The following is a 26,045-nucleotide window of genomic DNA, read 5'->3' as shown; positions in this document are numbered from 1 at the left end:
TTACTGGTGAGGGCTTTCTTCCATATGGTCCACACATGTGCCCAATAACCAATACTTCCTCTACTCCCAAAACTAATTTTTCTTCTGACAAAGTCAAATGCACTTCTTCAAGACGGTTCAAAATCCTGTCACAATCTCAGCAATATGATCAGCCACAAATCGTCTACATCCCTAATCATTTAGCTCTTCATTCTTCTCATGGATATTGCACCCTTTTATCGGCACATCATCAAGAAAGGATAAGGTCAAATGAGGAATATACTCCCTCAAAAATTTATGCATAGCATTCATCATATGCACCACTGAGTTGGTTGCCCCTTGTGGAAGCGTACACATCCCAACCAATTCAAGTGGTGTCTTCATGGTAGTGAAATCTCGGCTTTCTAATGCAAGCTAGAACTGATCATATCCTGAATATAAATCTCCCAAAGAGTAAATTGCCTTGCTTGCAAATGCTTCTATGAATTCATGGTGGATCCCATAAACTAGGCTATTGAGCCACATTTTCAACCAACCCATCACTTTCAGGTGGTAAAGGCAAAGCCACAAGGTTACCCTTCTTTGCAATTGTTTTGTACTTTGTATCCACCCTTGCTTCAGCCTTGTTTTTCAGCCCATATTGCATCCCATAGCATTCATGCTAGCAAACTCTTGAATGACTTCGTACATTTTTGAAGTGTCAATATAAATAACCTCTTTTTTTGCCATGCTTTCAACATTAATTGCTGCAAAAATTTCAACCATTGTATCAACATCAATTAGCCCTGAAAACAACCCTAAAATACCTTTATTTGTAGCCATCAAACCATTTGTCTTTAGCTCTTTTTCAGCCCATCTTACATATTTCTTTTCAGCCTTGCATATGGCTAAAATATTCTTAAAACTCCTAAGACTACATGTTTTCCACTCTTGTACTCCAGACACAAACACAGTCTCCCCCTTTCTTGGAGGCATAATTATCTTCCTAGAGGCAATGCCATAGCCTCCCCTTATAGCAATTCTATCTAAAAACCCTTAAACTCTCGTGAATTAGGTGGCATGGGATTTTCCCACAGCTTATCCCGATTGTAGGGATGATTCACACAAACAGTGAGAAACTGTACTGTCTTTATATTATCTTTACTCCGAACGTGAGCATATGAAGAACCATCATCCAAGGATTTTGTTTCCAGTCTTGATTTTGAAATATAGGGCTTCCCCAAAATCACAGGATAACTACATGAATCTTCCACAAAGAAATGATATTCATCCCTAACATCTTCAATAGTCACAGGTACATTTGGACAAGCTGCATGAAGATCCCTTGATGAATTGTTTTCTGCCCCATGTGCCATCCTGGATCTACATCAATTGGCTAGACTCCATTATCATACAAACCGTGTGCCATAACATTGATTCCATAACCATGATTCAAGAGAGCTATGCAAGGTGTCTCTCTTTCTCCCACTTTAACAATTGTCTCTATTGTAGCACAAGCCCAATGTGTTCTTGAATAATGACTGCTTGGAATAAAATGAGAATCTTCTTCTTCATGTTCTTGTTGATGGATATCCCTATTATATACAACGATGATAACAAGGAAAAAAAATTTGTGGCATATGTGCTTTATTTGGGCCATACAAAAGAGTTTCAGTAATGTGTACAATGCTCGTCTAAATGAAGGCAAAGTGTACTTGAATCATAACACTGATACATACAATAAATACAAGATTGCGTAATGAAAGCAATAGTACAATCATGACAAGATACATAGTACATAGAAAATGCCTACAAAAATCACATCACCAAAAAAGAAGAGCATGTGCGCTCTACGGATCCAAGGGCGAGATATAGATCCTTGCCATCCAAAATATCACTATGTGCTGCCCTGCCACAAATAGCACTATGTGCTTTATTTGGGCCATACAAAATAGTTTCAGTAATGTGTACAATGCTCATCTAAATGAAGGCAATGTGTACTTGAATCATAACACTGATACATTAAATGAATACAAGATTGCGTAATGAAAGCGACGGTACAATCATGGAAAGATACATAGTACATAGAAAATGCCTACACAAATCACATGACAAAAAAAGAAGAATATGTGCGCTCCATAGATCCAAGGGCGAGCTATAGATCCTCTCTATCTGAAACCTTATCCAACCTCAAAGGAGCATCGAACAGACTCTACAAAAAAAGAAACAATTACACATCAATCCACCATACAATAATGAATTTTAATTAAAATTAGTAACTACAGACAAGAAAGATGAGTGACTTATAGGGTTGTCGCATCCATACAATCAGTCGATCGATGCAGTGAGACTGTGTCTCTCTGCATATCAAGTCTCTAGGCCGGTGGAATCGTGGTATGTAATGGAGTACTGGAAAGAAAAAAAATACAACTATTAAAAACACGATTGTTAGTACAAGGGATATTGCAAAAAAATAAGCAAGCAGAACAAAAGAAAAACTTACAAAGTCCTCTTGATATGTCCTGTGGTTGCCACTCCATAGATGACGGACCACTCCTGTCTCTAGTCGTGCCCTCGCCGCCCCACGTTGTTATCTCCAACATTGAGAATGTGTAGCCTCCTCCCTAAGTTAGTGCCACTTGTCTACATCTAGCCACTTAAGCTTTGAGGCCCCACTCTTAAGTCCCTTGCATGCGTCCAATCGACTATGTGACATGTATACACGCATGCACTCCATCATCCAGCCTATGGAAAACCTATCTGCTACGACAGGTACCAAAAAATCCTCCTACAAGGATGCTACTATGTAGTCCTTGCTCCCCTCTGGTATGTTCTTCCAATGATCCAGGACCTCGCATCAAAAACGTTGGCACAACTCTCTCATACGAGCCATCACCCTCCTTCCTCCATCATTCATGATAATGACTCCTGTCCTATCATCTACAAGGTATCCATACCCCTCTGGGGTATGCCTAAGATGTGTCCTCTCCCACCTGTGACCACACTCTTGGGCATATCCAGGAGACCCCTATACATTTGGTGTACCTATGGTGGTAGTGTCTCTCGGAGTAGCACCCATAGGGGTGCCACTTGCGCAGGATATGAAAAGCTAGAGTGACTGGAGTAGATGTCCCCACGTGTGACAAATCCCATAAGTGATGCAGCTCCAACAGAACGACAAGACGGAGACACTGCATTGGTACCTCCACAATAACCACCTGAGCCACGCTCTCTCAAACCGCCACGAGAGCAAGGAGTAGCACATGTATCTCAAGCCGACCGCAGGCTCACTACATCCATGTCTCTACACCATCCCCCTAAACCACTTTCTCTGTCTTACCCAAGTCTGGAGCATTGACCCCATCTATTAGAAACTAAAGCATCAGAATGCACCAAAGTAGGTCTAAGAGAATGGCCTGATGGTGTCCGAGACATCTCCTGGTCTGCCATATCTCTAAATTGAGCCATTTGATCTGGAGACATAAGCGTGAAGATCTCCTGTAGCTCCTCGTGGCTTATCCTCGACTCATCGTGGTGATCTAAATATCCACAAAGATCATGTGCACAGACAAAAAATTATTTTAGCATAATCAATATAAATCAAGCAAAGTATAGTAACATAAATCTTTAAAAAATGATCTTACTTAAAATACATATCTTATATACCCTTATAAGCGATTCATCGATGAATTGGGTAGGTGGATGTTCCAAGTATGAAGTATCCTATAGTCCCATGTCAATCTCATGACACAACTCCGTATGCACTAGAAGGTCAATAGACATGTCACCACAAAAGGATGAGTCCACCTCATTCTGAAAGAATTCTTAGACTCCTGTATTTCCATCATTATTACCCGATTCCGGCTCCTCTACATGCTCCAGGCTTTCAATGGCCTCCACCCCTTGCAATATCCACCCCTCTATTTACATATTGTCCTCATCTACACTTGGAACATCACTTTGATAATATATTCTCTCACTTCGGGGAGCTGAACATATAACATACCATCATCAAGGTTGTTGGGGGGGTTTGGATAGAAAATTACTTATTCAAAATCACGTACAAGAGAGATTTAACTTTTGTGACATGTACCATGTCCTAATAAAATTTTAAAAAACATGAGTTCATGCACCTATTCACAATGGATCGGCAACACAAAGGTGTCACACAAATCCATACATCTTTTTTCGAAATCTATTTCTAGAAATCTAGATAGACCTTATTGTACTATTGCTCTAGCTCCTTCAAGCACCACTTTGAACCACTGCACATTGGATAGGATCATGGAGAAGCTACAATAATCCACTATGATAATACTTTGTAAATTCCCAAAATACTCCATCTCATCTATAATCGTGTTTGGATCCGTTGCTCGTCATCGGCTCTCTTTCTTAAACTTTTCCATGATACCATAATCTGTTGTGGAGTGCATTTTGTTAATACGCTCCACACAGGAATGCCGTCCATGCCACCACGCCACACTATATATTTTGTACTATATATTGAAACACTTAATTAGTTGTCACATATAAAATATAGATACAAAAAACCCTAAACACGTTGTCACCTTTGGACTACATCCCCTCAAGAATTCCTACTCCTCGGTTGAGTTTGTGAGACATTGTGGTCAAAGCTCCATGCAACCATCTGGTTGACATAAACTATGGCATCTCCTCCATGTCCTCGAGATATTGAATCGGTCAATGGCACGTACTATGTCAACATTCAGATCGCGCTTCTTCCCAATCTTTCCTAGCTTGCTTGTACCTAGAGAGCCACATCTCCATGGAGGCATGGTGTAACATACAAAAGCGATTCACTTTCTCCTCCATTGCAATATCCATTCTTTTTTCTACCTCATTTACAACCACTACATCTCCGATTAATCTATCATCGTCCTTCACTGACCATAGCATACTGTTCTCTGAATCCACCGTTGGTAGCCACTGTGAAATATGCACTAACGCCTCAAACACCAACAAACCTTTAGCCATGCTATATTTTGTCCAAGCTTGTTGTCGCACAAAGCCTTTCAAGGTTTTCATGAAGCACTCCAAGAAGAACATCCATCACATATGGACAGATCCCGCAATCTCCACTTCATCTACAAGATGCACAAGAAGGTGGATTTGTATCGTGAGCATGCTAGTGGGCAAATATCTCTCAAAGAGGCAGACCGTCTCCACTTCTCCCTGCCTTGCGGATTTAATAGAGGATGTCTTAATCTCCTTCTGTGAGATCCATTGTACTAAAATTGACAACTTGTAAATCATCCCGTATATTTCTGGCGTAAGGTATCCTGCAATCGCGATCGATTGTACAAACTACCATAAATGAGGAAGCATTATGAGCAATGACTATACTCCAAATAGAAAAATATATAGGCCACTTACAATCCAATTGTAGTACAAACCTGACATATCTTATGTCAATTATGGAAATTTAGCCTTGAAAATTTGTCATCTTTAGAAAACACGAACCTGAGAGAATATATTATACTCGTCGGAGTGCAGATAGACTTGATAATTTGCTTCACAATGCACTCTTCTTTAGTGCAAAAAACCCAAGGAGTGCAAGGTAACTGTAAGTGACCATCAACATTCAATTGCGGCCAAAGTGCCTCCATCTTGCCTACCTCCTTCAAATCCATTCATGCCCCTACAGTGTCTCTCTTTCCTATGATGTGGTTCCATAGTAAGCTACCCACGTTCTTGAGAATATGCATGGGATTCAACAAGTGGTTGGTTTGTAAGTGGGTTTAATAGGCAACTCATAGAAAATTGAGACTATCACATTCCATTTGGAAATGACTCTGTGTGGACCATTTTTAGCTCGTATCATCTTTTGGTATTCATGCATGCTAGAGGTCATCCAAGAAAACCTTCCCTAAGTTCACGACCCTCTATCAAGAAAGCGACGTGTCCTTGATATACCATCTTCTTCATGGTTTGTGACCTTTAGGAGTCTAACTGTGTCTCACACAATGGACATGCATGATAACCTGAGGTAACCAAACCTATCCCAACACCTTTATCCAGTGAATACAAACTTGAACGAGCTATGATAGATATTACCAACGAGAACAGAAGCTTACTTACCTGAGCACTCCCGGAATCTCAGAAAGTCATGCATGGTCCACATGATAATGGCTTAAATATTAGCAAACCATCGACCATCGTGCTTGCTCATATCTTCCACAGTGACCCCCTCCTTCCACAAAATCTTAAGCTCATCGACTAATGGGCGAAGATACACATCCATATTTTTGACTTTGTAGCGGTCGACTAAGGATGAGATGTCCTTTCTTTGTAGAAAGCCATGGAGGGATATTGTAGTTCATAAGGACTATAGGCCACATAGTGTAAAAAGTTGAGCGTAGACCGAATGGGTTCATGCCATCAATAATAACACCGAGCCGAAGATTCCTTGGCTCTCGAGCAAATCTTGGAAATGTAGAGTCAATGTGGCTCCATGTGCATGAATTCGTTGATATTTGTTGAACTCCATCTATGGATCTATTCTGCACATGCCATGTTGTCAAGCATGCCATGCCGAATATACGAAACATGTGATTTATGCGAGGGATAATCGAAAAGTGTCTAAGAACTTTTTGAGGGATGGTTTGCCCTTGCAAGTCCTATCGATACCTATGAGCACCACACTTTGGATATGTCTCCAAAGTCATGTATTCTCCTCGAAATAGTATGCAATCATTGATACATGCATGGATGTTATCCATGCCAAGCTTTTGTAAAACGTGTATTACATCATCATGAGACTCAGGCATAGTATTTGCAAGTGGTAATATATGATACTTCAATAACCTTAAAAAAATCATAAAACACATTGAAAAAGCACAAATATTTTTTATAATAGTACTAAAAAGAAATCAACGAAGCATATGTACAAGGTACCTAAACAACTCAGTCACACTCGCATACTTAGGAGTGCAAGCAATGTCTTTAGGCGAGATACTTGGCACCTATCATATAATGATATGGATGCTTTATCTCTAAGCGGATTACATGTCTCGATATTTATGGGCATCAATGCATTGATCATTTCCTCTATCTCAGGCTCCAAGATTGTAGGAAAGTCTGAAAGGCTATCTATCTCCTCTGGTATTGACGTTATAGATTGGGTAGTACCTTCTAAGTGGTAGATTGGCTTAGGCACTCCATCCATCGCATGCCCAGGAACTCTTCTAACTAGCCGCAAAGGGTGCACTCCTCCCTGGGACGAGACGTCACCTCCTTGAATAGAAAATTTATCGATCACACCCAATGTTTTTGTATAGGATATTCAATTAGTTTGTGAATACAATGCATGATTGATATACACTTTTCTTACCGTTTGCTCAAAATCTCAGATCGCTTGATTAATGATCTTTGATTAAAACTCGCCAAAGTGTCCTACACGTTCTATAGACAATTGAAGTTTTCGTCTAATTGCCAGTTTACATTAAGAGCAAGGACATGGTACATGCTGATTAAGATACGCCTCGTGATCTTGAACATCACGACCTTCATCGTTTTCCATTTGGTCTAAATTACAACAAAAAATTTGTTGTTTTTATCATTCTTTTTTGCTTTCTTAAATTGTTTCAGAAGGGATTTCTTCTCTTGTAACTCAACAAAATTAGCGTATGTAAAGTATCCACCCACCCACAAATTAACGTATATCGGAGTGTTTTCCATCTCCTGGTATTGCACCTTACCTCACCAGACCTCACTACTACTACTATTACTACTATTACAAACAAGAAAATAATAAGTTAAAGAACAAGATCTTACACTCTCTTTATTTTTTATCCATTCATTGTCTTGTCTCCCTCCATCTCTCTCTCTTTCTCTCTTTCTTTATTATGTTGTATGTTTATTCCCTCTCTCATTCATTCTTTCTTTTTCTCTTCCTCTCCCTCTCTCATTTTCTTTAACAAAACATCTCTTTCTGTGTGTGTGTGTGTGTGTGTGTGTGTGTGTGTGTGTCTCTACTACTACTACTACTACTACTACTACAACTACTACTATTCTAACTGGTCACAAAGGGTACACTCCTCCTTGGGACAAAACATCACCTCCCTGGATAGAAAATTTGCCGGTCACACCCAATGTTTTTATATATGATATTTAATTAGTTTGTGAATACAATGCATGATTGATATACACTTTTCTTACCATTTACTCAAAATCTGAGATTGCTTAATCAAGATTCTCTGATTGAAACTCACCAAAGCATCGTACATATTATATAGACAATTAATGTTTTTATCTAATTACTAGCTTACATTGAGAGCACAGACATGGGACATGATTATTAAGATACACCTCATGATCTTGAACATCACGACCTTTATTATTTTCCATTTGGTCTACGTTACGACAAACAATTTGTTTTTGTTATCATTCTTTTTTTCTTTCTTAAATTGTTTGAGAAGGGATTTCTTCTCTTGTAACTCAATAGAATTAACGTATGTAAAGTCTCCACCTACCCACAAATTAACGTATGTCGGAGTATTTCCCATCTCATGGTATTGCTCTTGACCTCAACGGATCTCTCCATCACCACCACTACTACTACTATTACTACTACTACAAACAAGAAAAGAAGAAGTTAAAGAACAAGATCTTACCCTCTCTTTGTTTTTTATCCATTCATTCTCTTCTCTCCCTCCATCTCTCTCTCTTTCTCTCTTTCTTTATTATGTTGTAGGTTTATTCCCTCTCTCTCGATCCTTCTTTCTTTTTCTCTTCCTCTCCCTCTCTCATTTTATTTAACAAAAACTCTCTCTCTCTCTCTCTGTGTGTCTTTACTATCACTACCACTACCACCACCACCACCACCACCACCACCACCACCACCACCACTAGTACTACAATAACAATAAAAAATAAGAAAAATAAACAATAAAAAATAATAAAAGATAAATAAATACTACTACTACTACTACTACAAACAAAACCACTACCACTACCACTACCACGACTATGACCAGACTACGACTACAACTACCACAACAACAACAAACAAGAAAAGGAGAAATAAAAAAATGACAACAACAACAAAGAAAATAAGAAATTAGAAAACAACCACTACCACTACAACAACAAACAAGAAAAGAAGAAATTAAACAACAACAACAACAACTACCACTATCACTACCACTACCACTAAAGATAAGAAATTAAAGAACTACTACTACTACCACTAGTATTACTACAAAAAACAAGAAAATAAAAAATTAAAGAACTACTACCACCACTATTACTACTACTACCACTATAAATAAGAAAAGAAGAAATTAAAGAACTACTACTACTACAATCAAGAAAACAAGAACTTAAAGAACGTGATCTTAGCCTCTCTTTGTTTTTTATTCATTCATTCTCCTCTCTCCCTCCCTCTCTCTCTCATTCCTTGTTTCTTTTTCTCTCTTCCTTTTCCTCTCATTTCCTCTCTTTCTCTCTCATTACACATGATTTTTAACAAAAACAAGCAAAAGAAAAGGAGAAAAAACAAAAACAAATCAAGTCACTACAAGATATAGACCTTATACCGACGTTTAAAGCAACGAAAATACAAACAACAAAATTTTCCCCCGTCGTCGCAAATGCGATGCATATAGCGACGCAACTAGTAAATTTGCGACGCAAATAGCGAGGCCAATAGCTGTATGAGAGCCATACAAAATAGTTTTTGCACAACTGTATACAAAGCGCTTGTAAACAAAAAGAATGTATACTGAAATCATAAAACTGATACATGAAATAAATACATGATCGCATAAAATGCGATTGGTACAATCATGAAAGGATATCACTAATACATAGAAAATGTCTACATAGATCAGGCGACTAAAAACTAAAGGTGTGTGAGCTCCAAGGATCCAAGGGCGAGCTATAAATCCTCGTCCCCCGAAAGCTCGTCCCGCCAAAAAGGAGCATCGAACGGATTCTGCAGAAAAAGAAACAGCATATCAATCCACCATACAATAATGCATTCAAATATCTCATTGTAACCACGGACAAGAAAGATGAGTGACTTACAGGGCCGCCGCGTTTATACAATCGGTCGATCAATGCATTGAGACCGTGCCTCTCTGCATATCGAGTCTCAAGGCCTTGCGGATCGCGATTTGTAATGGAGTGCTGTAAAGAAAATAAAATGCTAACTGTTAGAAACATGATTGTCAGTACAAAGAATATTTCAAAAAAACAAACAAGTAAAACAAAAAAGAAACTTACAAAGTCCTCCAAATATGTCCTGTGGCCGCCACTCCCAAGATGATGGACCACTCTGGCCTCAAGTCATGCCCTCGCCACCTCCCGCTGCTGACTCCAACGTCTTGGTGAATCTATAGCCTCCTCCCTCAGTCGACGCCAGTCGTCTGCATCTAACCACTCGGGCTTTGCATCCCCACTCTTGATTGCCTTGCGTGCGTCCGATCGTCTATGTGACATGTATGCACGCATGCAATCCATCATCCAGCCCGTAGAGAATCTATCTACTGCGGCTGGCACCGGAAACTCCTCGTGCAAGGATGCTACTATGTAGTCCTTGCTCCCCTCCGGTATGTTCTTCCAATGATCCAAGACGTTGTGCCAAAAAACTCATTAGCACAACTCTCTCATGAGAGCCATCACCCTCCTCCCCTCATCATTCATGATGATGGCTCCTGACCTACTATCAACCAGGTATCCATAACCCCTAGGAGTCTGCCTAAGATGGGTCCTCTCCCATCTTCGTCCACACTTCTGGGCATATCCAGGAGACCCCTGTATATTCGGTGTACTGAGGGGGTAACCTCTCTCAGAGTGACACTCAAAGGGGTGCCACCAAAAGGGGTGCCACATGTGCTGACGGCTGTGCAAAAGCCGGAGTAACTGGAGTAGACGTCCCCACAGGTGTGACAAATCCTGGAGGTGACGCAGCTCTAGCTGAACGACGAGACGGAGACACCACATCCGTGTCTCCACAGCAGCACCCCCTGATCCCGATGCAGTCCCTCCCTCTAGCCCAAGTCGTGAGCGTCGAGATTTTCTGCTCGAAGCTGAAGCATCTGATCATGCTGAAGCAGATCTAGTAGAGCGCCTTGACGAAGAACTAGACAGCTCCTGGTCTGCCATCTCTTTGAATCTCGCGAGCTGGTTTGGAGACATGCCTGCCATCATGTCCTAAAACTCCTTATCGCTCATCCCTCGACTCATCCTGAAAATGTCACCTGCACAGATAAAAAATGATGTTAGAATAATCAATTTAAACTATAGACAATCGGCGTTTTTGTCTAATTGCCAACTTGTATTGAGAGTAAGGACATGGGACACGCTGATTACGATACGTCTCGCGATCTTAAACAATAAGACCTTCTTCGTTTTCCATCTTATCTACATTACAGCAAACAAGGCTTAAATGGATAGCTTTATGGAGATGTACGTCAAGTTGCAAGTTGACCATAAATCTTGCATTGTACATAGTAGTTGAGAGATTTTTTGATGTTATATCTCGGCCTTGTATCATGCTCAAGGATTTGTTTGTCCTGGTAGATAATTATTCGTTATTGTAAAAAACTACACTCGAGGGCTTTGAGTATAAGTAATCCATTTATAAGCATCATTGAGGATCTCTTAGTCTAATAATAAATCAGTCTCAACAAAAATCATCTTAGAAATGTGGTTTTTTTGTCCTAGGATCGCGTATTAAAATTAATGCCATCTATGAAATTTATCAACTATAGTAATAAAATTTATTTCAATCAATTCTACTCATAGTCATAAGACCTAAGAGAAAATATCATATACTCAATTTAAGCGATTCTTCTTCTATAAAAATATTTTTGGGTTCATTTTTATGAAGTACCGTAATGACCATTAGCTAGGGTATCATTTTCTTTTAGTCCTTCCATTGACTGGTTGGCATGATTTCTAATTTGTTATGCCTATAAAGTTAATACAAAAACAATGAATTATGCATATCACAATTAGATCCCCTACTTGGACATTATGAAGGACATGACCAATTTTAAGCCATCTTAAAGAGTCACCAATGTACGTGGCCCATGGCAAAGCACATTGCATACCATTATCGATAAGTCTATTGTCGTGCATCTTAAATCTCCTAATTAGACTTTATAAATGGTATGACTAATTTTTAGCCCCCTTAAGGAGTCGATGTAATGGTACCCATAAAAAAAGTAAAGTGGATACCATTACCATAATCATGGATATGCTATCATTCCAATATATGTTATCTTTCTCTTTCTCTCCCTCTCCCTCCCTCTCTTTCTCTTTCTCTCGTATTTCCTCTCCCTCTCACAATATATCTTAACACTCTCCAAAAGCAAAAGGGAGAGGGAGAGAGAGAATGCACTCTCCCTCCCTCTCCCTCTCCCTCTCGCTCTCTTTCTCTTTCTCTCACTCACTCTCCCTCTCCCTCTCTTTCTCTCCCTCTCTCTTCCTCTCCTAAACAAGCAAAAAAGAAAGTGATTCAAACATTAAACAAGCAAGAGGGAGAGTGAGAGAGAGAATGCACTCTCCCTCCCTCTCCCTCTCCCTCTCCCTCTCTTTCTCTTTCTCTCCCTCTCTCATTTCCTTCCCCTCCCTCTCCCTCTCCCTCTCCCTCTCTTTCTCTCTTTCTCTCTTATTTCCTAAACAAGCAAAAAATAAAGTGATTTAAACATTAAACAAGCAAAAGGGAGAGGGAGAGAGACAATGCACTCTCCCTCTCTTTCTCTTTCTCTCCCTCTCTCATTTCCTTCCCCTCCCTCTCTCTCTCCCTCTCTTTCTATCCCTCTCTTTCTCTCTCATTTCCTCTCCTAAACAAGCAAAAAATAAAGTGATTTAAACATTAAACAAGCAAAAGGGAGAGGGAGAGAGAGAATGCACTCTCCCTCCCTCTCCCTCTCTTTCTCTTTCTCTCCCTCTCTCATTTCCTCCCCCTCCCTCTCCCTCTCCCTCTCTTTCTCTTTCTCTTTCTCTCCCTCTCTCTCCCTCTCCCTCTCTTTCTCTCTTACTCTCTCGTTTCCTCTCCTAAACAAGCAAAAAAGAAAGTGATTTAAACATTAAACAAGCAAAAGGGAGAGGGAGAGAGAGAATGCACTCTCCCTCTCCCTCTCTTTCTATTTCTCTCCCTCTCCCTCTCTTTCTCTCTCATTTCCTCTCCTAAACAAGCAAAAGAGAGTGATTTAAACCTTAAACAAGCAAAAGAAAGAGAGAGGGAGACTCACCGATGAGATATGGCGAGTGTGGGGCGGCTCCTCTTTGTGATGAAGGCTCCTCCTCTCCTTCGCGAACAACGGTGGCAACGGTGGCGGTAGCAAGTCTTCTTCCTCTCCTTCTCTCACGACAGTCGCTCTCTCCCTCGCTCTCTCTCTCAAAACTCATAAGCCGCAAACGCGAAATGAAAACCGCGCTCGATTTCGGCCACTTTTTTTCCCTGTGGAGCGTCGCTATTTGCATCGCTATTAGCGACGCCAATAGCGGTGTCGTACTGCTGCACATCCGAGATGTGGAATCCACCAAAAAGGTTATGCTGAACATGGACCATTTGTCAAGGCACTTGATTCTTATCATCACCTGTAATTAGAGGGTGTCTGTCCAGATGTTGTCAGCCATTGGACATGGGTTTCAACTATAGTACAGTCAGCAAATGAGACTTTTACATATGGAATAAGTGGATCTTTTTGGTATGCTTAGCCGTACAAATACTTCTTTTCGGTATCATTGCAATGGAAATTAAGCGAAGGGCACCAAAGGCTCACACTATTTTGGAACTTGTTCGACGTCGCTGGGGTCATGCTGTTAGCTTTGTAATCTTTCAAAAATCTCAATTCAGGTCTATTCATCAGATGTCTATCCATTGGGAAGCATTGACTGTGACCAGAACAAAATTTTGCAAGGAAAATAGTTGATGGTGAATGCAATGTGAATGAATCTGAACTTTCAGTTGAAGAATACATGGAGTTGAAATACAACATCCGGTTGAACTATCCATTCTTACCCTGCATTGCGGCAGGGAGGCAGAAACGACCAACATATGTTCCAATCGCCCTCAACAATCAAGGGGCACAAATTGGATAAGAAGCTTGTCTGGGGCCACTTTATTAGTCTGAAGGCGAATTTAGGAGCCTCTTGAATCAGAAGAGAGTCGCCATCGCTCGAAAGGGGAAAACCTCCGGAACTAACAGCGGAACATTCGTGGAACCACAGGAAAATTGGCCATCGCTCCGAAGGTTGAAACCTCCTATACTGTCCATTCAGCATGCCATTGCGATGCTTACGACCCACTATCAATGGCAATTGCCAATGACTGTTCCATCAGACGCAGCTACCTGCGACATTAAATTGAATTTATATCCTGGACCTATTGTGAAGAGACCTTGCAACTCTACATAATAGGAAGTACTTTACCTTGAGAACTATACGAGTGACCCAGATGCTCCTGGATCTATACTAGATATGGTTCCACAGAATGATAGATCTCGCAGATTGAAGTGACTCTATCTGGCGGAGAATTGCAGAGGGTTGCTTTATGTTTGTGCCTCGGAAAGCCTGTAGATATATATCTTATTGATGAGCCAAGTGCTTACCTTGATTCAGAGCAGCGAACCGTGGCAACAAAAGTGTTCAAACACTTTATCTTGCATGCTAAAGAGACTGCATTTGTTGTTGAGCATGACTTCATTGTGGCAACATACCTGGTTGACAGGGACATTGTGTATGAGGGAAAACCATCAGTTGACTGTGTTGTGAATACACCACAGTCTCTCTTGACTGACATGAACTTGCTTTTATCGCATCTGGATATTACTTTCAGATGCGATCCCACAAACTATGGGCCTCGTATCAACAAGCTGGATTCTATAAAAGATAGGGAGCAGAAGTTACTCACAAGCCCAAGAAGTCACAGCGAACCACCACAGCATCTCAACCAACAAAAGCTTCTTTGCTAAAAGACTCTTCTTCAACATCTTTTGTAATAGACTCAGGAAAGGCAAGCGGAGATGGGATTACAAATTCTTTCTCTCTAGGCTCTATTGTTCCACTGGGAGGAGGGAGGATTTCTGCAATTTAAAAACAGGAAGGATCTGGATAACTGGAAAAACTGAACTATAGAGGTAAAAAGAGGGAAAATTGAAGATGATGGATGGGAAGGAGAACTCAACAACTTCAAAAGGGAGATTCAGGGCATGAAGAACAGGGGAGCTGAGAGGAAATAAAGTATCAGAGAGCTTTGGAAGACGAAGATGCAGATGAAGAAGAAGTATGCTTAAAGTGTATTTACACAGATGGATAGGTATCCTGAAAATGGAAAGCCTCTTGTCACAGCTCCTATATCAAAATCCTGTGTATTAGTCTTTTGATACGGCCTTGTATCAATTTTGTGCTTATCAAGAAAGATTTAAGTCTATTTTATTATTATCCTTTCAAAGGCGTTTCCTACGCAATCCAGAGGCTGCTCGGGTTTCTTCTTCTTGTACCTTGTATTTATTATTGGCAGAAATAAAACAGAGTCTTGGCATCATTTTCTCATCTTGCTTATTCGCATATTTGTTGATCTTCTATCCTAAAATTAGTCAAGGTCTTCTGTAGACACGACTTTGCTTTGCTTTGGCAAATCCTTCGACATCTTTGGTGAACCTGACGTGAAAGCATCGCAGAAATTTCAGGATGGGAGATACTTCAGCATCTATTTCAGCCTCTTCTACAATTCTAGCTGCGTCTTCTACTTCAGCTCCATCAATGACTACTGCGTCAAGTACTTCGACAGATGATTTAAAGTAGATTTTGTAGAATATGTCCATGTATATGCAGCTTCAAAATCAGCAGACACAATTGTATATGCAACAGCAGCAGCAATTGCATCAACAGTAGTTGTCTCAACAAAGGCAACTATATTCGGAGCAGGAGAATGCAATCAGCACGACTAAGGCGATTGAAGCAGTTGAGAATGAGAAGAAGCTATTTGATGGCCTTAATGTTTCAGCATATTTGAAGACATATGAGATCAAGATGGGGTTTTTTGGAGTTCCAACTAGACTTATGAGTAAGTACTTCCTTCGACTTGTCACACCCGCCTTGAAGGCAAAAGTGACTGATCTTTTTATTCAAAATTCACATTGTCAAGATTTTAAGAAGTCCCTGAACGAAGAGTATTTCCTTGAGGACTTTGGTATGGCTACTCGGCGGTCATTTTGAGAGTGGGTCTACATGCCAAACAAAGGTCTAGCTGCTTCAGAGTTGATTCGGGAATTTAAAGAGAGGTATAGTCAGCTTGATGCCATTAGACAAAGAGCATTGGATGTTGAAAAAGTTGAGCTTTTCTTGCAAGCTGTAGATCCTGCTCTTCAGGAAGAATTGGGAGAGCTTCTTGAGGATCGCACGAAGCCTATGGGACTTAAAACGGATTGGTAGGATGCCCAGGATGCAGTCTTGACTTTGACCAAGAGGAGGATATGGAAGACCCGCCTACAGAATGGTTCCATGACACCGACACCATCATCTGCTCCTATGCCTGCTTCTATCCCTGTTATTTCTTCTCCTCCTCAGCTAGTTTCTTGGCCTATGCCAGTGCCTACTGTTTCCACTCCTCCTATTCCTCCTGTTCCACGATCGATGCCAGCACCTTCTGTTCCAAAACCATCCGCTCCATCGGTGCCTACCTCTCTTGATGATATAATCAAAGGCATAACAGATTTGACACTGGAGTCAGTTAAAGCGGAGTTGGTAGGAAAATTGAAAGAGCAGTTTGCTTCGACTGCGCCTATTATCTCTTCTAGTGCTCCTACTGCACCTAGGAGTGCTCCTAGTGCACCTAGGAGTGCTCCTAGTGCACCTAGGAGTGCTCCTAGTGCACCTAGGAGTGCTCCTAGTACACCTAGGAGAGATCGGAGATGTATTTGGTGCGATAGTACAGACCATCAGCATTGCAGGGATTGTGAATCTTTTCAGGATGCAAGGAGAAAGAATTTGTATTTTGGGAACAAGATGGTAAGATTTGGTTGACTGAAACAGGAGCTCCACTTGCTACCAACTTTGGTAAAGGTGGAATGAAGAAGTTAGTGGATGACATGGTTGCACGTACTTCTTATGTGACAGCTAGAGGAGATGCTTCTGCATATGGAGTCCAGATTGAGAAGGGATTAGAGAATCAGTCAGCACTATGGACTTATGCTATGGAGACTGCAAACAAGGGAAAAATTCAGCAAATTGTTTTGACTAGTGCAGGCTCTAGCATCAGATCTGAGATAGGTTGGGATTCGCCTATTGACAGGTACTCTATTTATGCTTATTTGGCTAAGTCTCAAGGAGCAGATGTACTTGTTGAGGAGAAGCGTAAGAGGGATGAAGAAAATCCAAGTGCAGCTAAAAAGACTAGAGGGGGTGAGTTTGTTACTCCACCTATTGCAGGACCGTCTTTGAGACCAGGGCCAGAACGACAGATGGAAGATGCTCAAAAGAGAGAAAAGAGGCAAGAGCCTAGAGAGAGAAAGTAGCTAGGGTTTAGATTGATGTCTGATATTGAGACATCTATAGACATGAAGAAAATCTTTAATGACAAGATACTTGGCAGTGAGGTGACTTTCACTATTTCTGAGGTTTTGGGCATCTCGAAAAGAGAGTTTCAAGATCAGTTTGAGGAGGTCCTGAAGAGGAAAAGACATGCATTGACTACTACTGATACACAGGGAGTTTTGATTGGGGAGTTGGATGAGGATGAGGATGAGGTTATGGTTGAGAATGCTTCTATTTTTCCGCAGGTAGAGAAGAGGGTTCAGCCTATGCATTATGCTGAAACTGATGAGCCTGTCTTGATACCGCGTAGTCACTTTTCGCGGAGTCATTGGGCTAGCTAGGGCAACTACAGAGACGATGGTAAAAATTGGAGAGAAACAGGTGCCTTATGTTGCTTTGGTGGATCATGGTTCAGAGATTAATCTCATAGTTCATGGAGTTTATGAGAGTAACAGATGGCCTATGGATGTAGAGCATGGGTGGCATATGAGAGCCGCCAATAACACTGCAGGTGATTTGTATGGTACCTATCCCAGTGTCAGGGTTTCTATTGGAGATGTAGAGGAGGATTTCCATTTCTTTGTGTAGGATTCATGCTCTTATCCCATAATTCTTGGACAGCCATTCATCATAGAGATACGCATGGAAACAAATGTAATGGATGATGGATCTGCTTATGCACGGATTCGCAGTAAAGATGGTATGAGAGTAGTTCAGTTTATGATAGTGTGTGTGAACCATGTTAGAAACAGGGATACTCTCAGAGATGCACCTTTGCCCACTGTGAGGGATTCGAGTTTTCATTAGGTACCACCGTTTTGCGAGACGCCGGTGGTACAGAGCAGAGGAGATTGGAGTTCTCGCCTCCTGGCAGCAGTGTTTTCTCCTCTGGTTTTGTTGGGATTTCAGCAAACAGTTCGATGAGCTATCAGAAGATTTCTAGGTTGCCTAGAGCTGCCAGGCAGTACATATGCAGAAAGGAGAAAATTTTGAAAAATGCAAGAATTTTAGAGGATGATGAGCACATAGATGGGATGTATGACAGTGTGATTTGTGCAGATACGATGACAGAGATGGGAAATATGCTGAAAACTGAAATGCAGAGTTGTCACAGTAATGTATTAGTGCAATCCCTAGATATGTTTCATGAAATTGCAGATTTTATGTCACAAATTGAGTCAGAGACTGAGGTGACTCAGCAAAAAGTGTTGAATGCTGAAGAAATTCAGCAAACAGAGTTTTCGGCTGATTATGATCAGCTTATAGAGACACAGAGGGCTGAAAATTTTCAGCCAATAGAGTTTACTGCTGAAATATTTCAGCATCCAGAGTTTAGGGCTGTTCCTATGCAGTCCATAGAGCAGAGGGCTGAGGATATTCAGCCATTGGAGTACAGAATTGCTGATTTACAGCAAGATTTGAGTAATGCAAAGGATCATAATGAAGCCAAGGTTGACACGAAATACAAGACTGTGGATAAAAAGGTGAAGCCGGTAGCTGTACCGCTTCCACCTGACAGTGATCAGCAAATAGAGAGGGCTGCCAAACAGCCAATTTTGAGGAATTGGGAGCATATTGGCCATAAATTTTCAGCAGAGACTCTTGCTGAATTGAAAATTGGAAATGGTGATTTCTTGCTACCCACAGAGAAGCAATGCTTTCACGAGATGCTTGAGCGACATGGAAGGGGATTTGCTTTTTTCCCACATGAGATTGGATGTGTGAATCCGGATATTGTTGCTCCTATGGTCATTTTTACTATTCCTTATATTCCATGTAATCTCCGACCTATTCCAGTTCCTAAAGCACACCTGTCGAAGCTGATTGATTTGTTGAATGAGAAAATCAGGATGGAAATTCTTGAGCCTTCATCTGCACCATAGTCAAACAGGTGGTTTATGGTTCCAAAGAAGAATGGTACTCTCCGATTTATACAGGACATGCAGCCAGTAAACAGAGTTACTATCAGCAATGTTGGTATAGGTCTAGTTGTGGATGAGTTTGCAGAAGCATTTGCTGGACGTGCCATCTATTCTTTAGGTGATTTGTATTCAGGATATGATCAGTTTCAGCTGGCTTTGGAAAGCAGGGACATAACCACTATGAGAACTCCTATTGGGCTTGTCAGGATGTGTACCTTGCCTCAAGGTGCCACTAATGCTGTTGCGCATATGATGAATGCCATGCATAAGGTTCTTCGTGATTACATACCTCAGCTTACTATGCCTTTCTTGGATGATGTGCCCATTAAGGGGTGTGCAGAAGAAGAGAAAAATGAGAGTCTAAATGAGCAAGGATGCAGATACTTTGTGGCTGATCATATTTCAGCTTGTGAGAAGATTTTGGCCAGGTTAGAAGAAGTGAACTTGACACTATCAGGGTAAAAATCTGTTTTTGGAGTGAATGAGGTTGTCATTGTTGGACATATGTGTGGGTATTATGGCAAGAAACCCTCACCTGATAAGGTGAATGCTATAGGCAAGATTGCAGAGTATTGTTCTATCACTTCAGAGGTATGGAGATTCATTGGAGCTTGTATGTTTTATATGATTTGGATACCTCATTTTGCACACATAGCAGATTGTTTATATCAGTTTCTTCGAAAGGGGCAGAAATTCTATTGGGATGAGAGCCACACTAGAGCCATGCGGAAATTGAAGAAGTTATTACTGTTGAGATATCGAGCTCCACTCGTGATATCGAGCTAGGTATCCTGTGGATAGGCTGAAATATGATGGATTTACAGCCATTCACTATGCATATATGGTCAAAGTGATACAGGAACCAAAACCCACATATTTTGAGCAAGCCATGGGAAAAGAAAAATGGGAGAAAGCCATGGATGAAGAAATGGATGCCTTGGAAGCAAATGCTACATGGGAATTGGTACCTTTGCCTAAAGGTAAAAATGCAATTGGCTGTAAGTGGGTTTATAAGGTGAAGCACAATGCAGATGGTTCTATGAACAGATACAAGGCAAGATTAGTAGTCAAGGGGTATGCACAAACATATGGCATTGACTATGAAGAAACATTCAGTCCAGTTGCAAGGATGGCAACTGTAAGAGCAGTCATTGCTATGGCTGCATCAAAGGGATGGTCTTTACATTAGATGGATGTAAAGAATGCCTTCTTGCATGGTGATTTGCAAGAAGAGGTCTATATGGAGCAGCCACCAGGTTATGTGCATGCTGTTCATCCTGAGTTTGTTTGCAGGTTGAAGAAAGCCTTGTATGGCTTGAAGCAAGCACCTAGAGCATGGTCTGACAAGATAGGACAATATCTTGTCACTATTGGATTTCAGATTTCCAAGGCAGATTTCTCACTTTATGTGAGAAAAACAGAGAAAGATATTATGCTACTTGTCATTTATGTTGATGATTTGATTATGACAGGTGACAGTGATGAAGATATCATTCATGTGAAAATGCTATTGAAGCAGAAGTTTGAGATGAAGGATTTGGGAGAGCTGCGTTATTTCTTGGGCATTGAGGTGATTAGATCACCAAGTGGGATACAGCTCTTGCAGAGGCAGTATGGATTGGACATGCTGTCCAAATATGGGATGACAGGCTGTAAGCCTATTTCAGTTCCTTTGGAGCAAAATGTGAAGCTGAGCACAGATGCAGGTGAGCTTCTAGAAGACCCTACTATGTACAGACGCATAGTAGGAAGTTTGATTTATATGACTATTACCAGGCCAGATTTGAGCTATGCTGTTGGATTGGTAAGTCAATTTATGCAGGCTCCAAGGAAACCACATTTGGATGCGGCTAGACGCATACTCAGGTATGCGAAGTCCACATTGCAGTATGGACTATTTTATGAGACTGGGGTTCAGATACAGTTGCATGGATACATTGATGCTGATTGGGCTGGTAGTATTTCTGATAGACGATCTACCAGTGGATATGTGTTCTCTTTTGGGAGTGCTGCAGTCACTTGGAGCAGCAAGAAACAGCCTACAGTTGCCTTGTCCAGTACAGAGGCTGAGTACAGGGGTGTAGCAATGGCTGCATGTGAGGTAGCTTGGTTGCATAAGCTACTTTATGATATGCATCAGTCTACAGATGGGCCAATTGTCATTTATTGTGAAAACATGAGTAGTATACACTTGGCAAATAACCCAGTCTATCATGCTAGAATAAAGCACATTGAGGTACATTATCACTATGTGTGAGAGAGGGTTTTACTAGGTCTTATTGATCTAGTTTATGTCAGCACAGAGGATCAGATAGCTGACATATTCACGAAGGCATTGGGCGCAGAGAAGCTGCGCAAGTTCAGAGACCTGCTTGGTGTGCAGGAATTGGGATTGAGCTCGAGGGGGAGTGTTGAGATATCGAGCTCCACTCGTGATATGCCAGGGTAACCATTGTGTATTTATGTCATCGACTTGTCAGTTGCAGACGCGGTTGGTACACCGCCCATGAATAATAGCTACATGATAGCTATCCTTATCTACTCTAGTTCGTGGCTCAGTTAGTATGCCACCTTAGTTAGTTGAGTTTGGTTTGAGACCCATATATAGGGTTCTTCTATTTCTTTGTACTTGAGTTCTTTTGGCTTACACAACTAAGAAGAGGAAAACTATTTTCAGCCTCCATCCTTGTGTGTCTTCCCCCATTGTGCAAGCAAGAGAGCTTCAAGCGAGACTCCTTCCTTCTCTCCCACAATCTTGACAATTATAGATTGCTCCTACTCTCAGGAAAGCGGATTATAATTGTGGAAGGCCTATTGTATTGACAGTTGACACTAGTCCAATTGGCATAGGTTGGGCTATGGGTCAAGATGATGCAGATGGAAACAGGTATGCTATTCGGTTTGGGGTGAAAGTCCTAAATGAGAGACAGAGGAGATATCCACAAATCAAGAGGGAGTTACCAGGGATTGTTACGGCTCTCAAATGTGACAAGGAGTACTTTATTGGAGCTTCAGTTGTGGTAGAGACAGATTGCTTGCCATTGATTGGTATGATTACGAGTTGCTCTACTCCGGATATAGCCATGTTGAGATGGATTGCATACATCAAGTCATTAAATCCGAAATTTAAACACATAGCAGGGAAGGATAATCCAGTGGCAGATATGTTGTCTAGAGCCAGATATGATGATGAGGAGACTCTACTTGCAGAAGAGGATGATGTAGAAATTTCAGCCGCTATGGTTGATCATGTTTGCCATGTCTATGATATTGTGGCTTTCATAGAAGAACTTTATGTTGGAGATTGGTTGCAGATTGGCAAATACCTTAGTACACTAAGCAAAAGAGATGAATGGACAGATGAAGAGTTCAAGAAGATCAGAAGGAAAGCCTATGGTTATTTTCTCAAGGACGGATTTCTTTGGAAGCATCCGAAGAAAAGAGGCAGATTACCTTTGCGGGTTGTCTGCGATAGAGAGACATAGTTACAGGTGATGAGGGAGTTTCATGAGAGTCCTTGGGTTGGTCATAGAGGAGTGTGGGTTACTTATGAGAAAATCAAGGAGAAATATTGGTGGAAAGGCATGTATAGAGATGTTTCTCACTTTGTTGAGACTTGCAAAGACTACCAGATGTATTCGGTAGTGCGTCATCAAGATGAGCTTCATCCGACCTATCTGCTATGCATTCATTAGAAGTGGGTAGTTGACTTGGTTACTATGCCTATGGGTCTGGCAGATGAGATATATTGTTTTGGCTAGAGAGGATCTTACCAATCATGTTGAGGGCAGATCTTTGAGAACGAAGACCACTAGTGCAGTGTGTAAGTTCTTATTGGAAGAAATTTTCTGCAGGTATGGCTGTGTGGGTAAGATCACTGCGGATCATGGTGAATTGGATGCAGATGAAGCTAGGGAGTTTTTCTCTCAGCTAGGAATCAAGTTGGCTCTAACCACAGCATACAATCCAGAGGGAAATGGGAAGAGTGAAAGAGGGCATCCGCCGATAGTGAAAGCATTAGCCAAAACATGCAGAGGATGGATTGGAGAATGGCCGAGACTTCTACCATTTGCTTTGTGGGCTGATCGTACGACTCACAGTGTTACCACAGGATATATGCCCGCAGAGTTGATGTATGGTCAGAAACTGGTTATGCCGACTGAGACTTGTGCTTTGACTTGGTCCGTTTTACCTTGGCAAGAGGATTTAACGAGAGAGGAGCTCTTAGCTCTTCATATTCAGCAGTTAGAGAGAAGACCAGAGGATATTCAACTAGCTATTGACAGGTTGAAGGTTGCTAGACTAAGAAATAAGGACAGGTTTGACAACAGGCATCGCTTGCAGCCTAGAGCAATAGAAGAGGGAGACTGGGTATTAGTCTTTGATAGCAACCTTGAAAATCAGCATACTGCACTTCGAAAGATGGTGAAAAGATGGTTTGGACCACCCTACATAGTCAGACATGTTTTTGATAATACAACATATGAGTTGACAGAATTGGATGGGACAGTGCTTAGAGTGCCTATTGCTGGAAAAAGAATCAAGATTTTCAAGAAAAGAGATGATGAAGATTATTCATTGGAAGAATTTGCAAGGGAAGAGCAACGAGAAGAAACTCCAATGGAAGAGACAGATGATATGGCAGATAATCTTGTTGATATACCCGAAATGCATAATGAAGAGATTGATCTGTATGTGGATCTTGATGATAATGATCATGGGTAGTTGGCCCATCCGGAGGATGCGCAAGATTAGAGGGGGTGGATGTCGTACTGCTGCGCATCTGAGATGTGGAATCCACCAAAAAGGTTATGCTGAACATGGACCATTTGTCAAGGCACTTGCCTCTTATCATCACATGTAATTAGAGGGTGTCTGTCTAGATGTTGTCAGCCATTGGACATGGGTTTCAACTATATTACAGTTAGTGAATGAGACTTTTACATATGGAATAAGTGGATCTTTTTGGTATGCCACTAGCTCAGCCGTACAAATACTTCTTTTCGGTATCATTGCAATGGAAATTAAGAGAAGGGCACCAAACGCTCACACTGTTTTGGAACTTGTTCGACGTCGCTGGGGTCATGCTGTTAGCTTTGTAATCTTTCAAAAATCTTGATTCAGGTCTATTCATCAGATGTCTATCCATTGGGAAGCATTGACTGGGACCGGAACAAAATTTTGCAAGGAAAATAGTTGATGGTGAAGGCAATGTGAATGAATCTGAACTTTCAGTTGAGGAATACATGGAGTTGAAATACAACATCCTGTTGAACTATCCATTCTTACCCGGCATTGCGGCAGGGAGGCAGAAATGACCAACATATGTTCCAATCGCCCTCAACAATCAAGGGGCAAAGATTGGATGAGAAGCTTTTCTGGGACCGCTTTATTAGTCTGAAGGCGAATTTAGGAGCCGCTTGAAACGGAAGAGGGTCGCCATCGCTCGAAAGGGGAAAACCTCTGGAACTGACAGCGGAACATTTGTGGAACCACATGAAAATTGGCCATCGCTCCGAAGGTTGAAACCTCCTATACTGCCCATTCAGCATGCCATTGCGATGCTTACGACCCACTATCAATGGCAATTGCCAATGACTGTTGCATCAGACGCAGCTACTTGCGACATTAAATTGAATTTATATCCTGGACCTATTGTGAAGAGACCTTGCAACTCTACATAACAGGAAGTACTTTACCTTGAGAACTATACGAGTGACCTAGATGCTCCTGGATCTATACCAGATATGGCTCCACAGAATGATAAATCTCGCAGATTGAAGTGACTCTGTCTGGCAGAGAATTGCAGAGGGTTGCTTTATGTTTGTGCCTCGGAAAGCCTGCAGACATATATCTTATTGATGAGCCAATTAGTGCTTACCTTGATTCAGAGCAGCGAACTGTGGCAACAAAAGTGTTCAAACGCTTTATCTTGCATGCTAAAAAGACTGCATTTGTTGTTGAGCATGACTTCATTGTGGCAACATACCTGGTTGACAGGGACATTGTATATGAGGGAAAACCATCAGTTGACTGTGTTGTGAATAGACCACAGTCTCTCTTGGGTGACATGAACTTGCTTTTATCACATCTGGATATTAGTTTCAGATGCGATCCCACAAACTATGGGCCTCGTATCAACAAGCTGGATTCTATAAAAGATAGGGAGCAGAAGTTACTCACAAGCCCAAGAAGTCACAGTGAACCACCACAGCATCTCAACCAACAAAAGCTTCTTTGCTAAAAGACTCTTCTTCAACATCTTCTGTAATAGACTCAGGAAAGGCAAATGGAGATGGGAGGACAAATTCTTTCTCTCTAGGCTCCGCTGTTCCACTGGGAGGAGGTAGGATTTCTGCAATTTAAAAATAGGGCGGATCTGGATAACTGGAAAAACTGAACTACAGAGGTAAAAAGAGGGGAAATTGAAGATGATGGATGGGAAGGAGAGCTCAACAACTTCAAAAGGGAGATTTAGGACATGAAGAATAGGGGAGCTGAGAGGAAATAAAGTATCAGAGAGCTTTGGAAGACAAAGATGCAGATGAAGAAGAAGTATGCTTAAAATGTATTTACACAGATGGATAGGTATCCTGAAAATGGAAAGCCTCTTGTCACAGCTCCTATATCAAAATCCTGTGTATTAGTCTTTTG

The 26,045-nt window shown here is 41.2% G+C and overlaps 1 pseudogene; it reads left to right on the top strand.

The window, feature by feature from the left end:
- LOC148033606 (putative UPF0481 protein At3g02645) overlaps positions 1–25,635 on the top strand; it is a 90,978-nt pseudogene extending 65,343 nt beyond the window's left edge.
- Positions 25,636–26,045: the final 410 nt, after the last annotated feature.

Source organism: Lygodium microphyllum, chromosome 7 (assembly GCF_053477565.2).
Source record: "Lygodium microphyllum isolate KBCC chromosome 7, Lygodium_microphyllum_v1.1.10, whole genome shotgun sequence".
Lineage (NCBI taxonomy): Eukaryota > Viridiplantae > Streptophyta > Polypodiopsida > Schizaeales > Lygodiaceae > Lygodium > Lygodium microphyllum.
The sequence above is the reverse complement of the archived record's forward strand: the minus strand, read 5'-3'. Positions and strand labels throughout refer to the sequence as shown.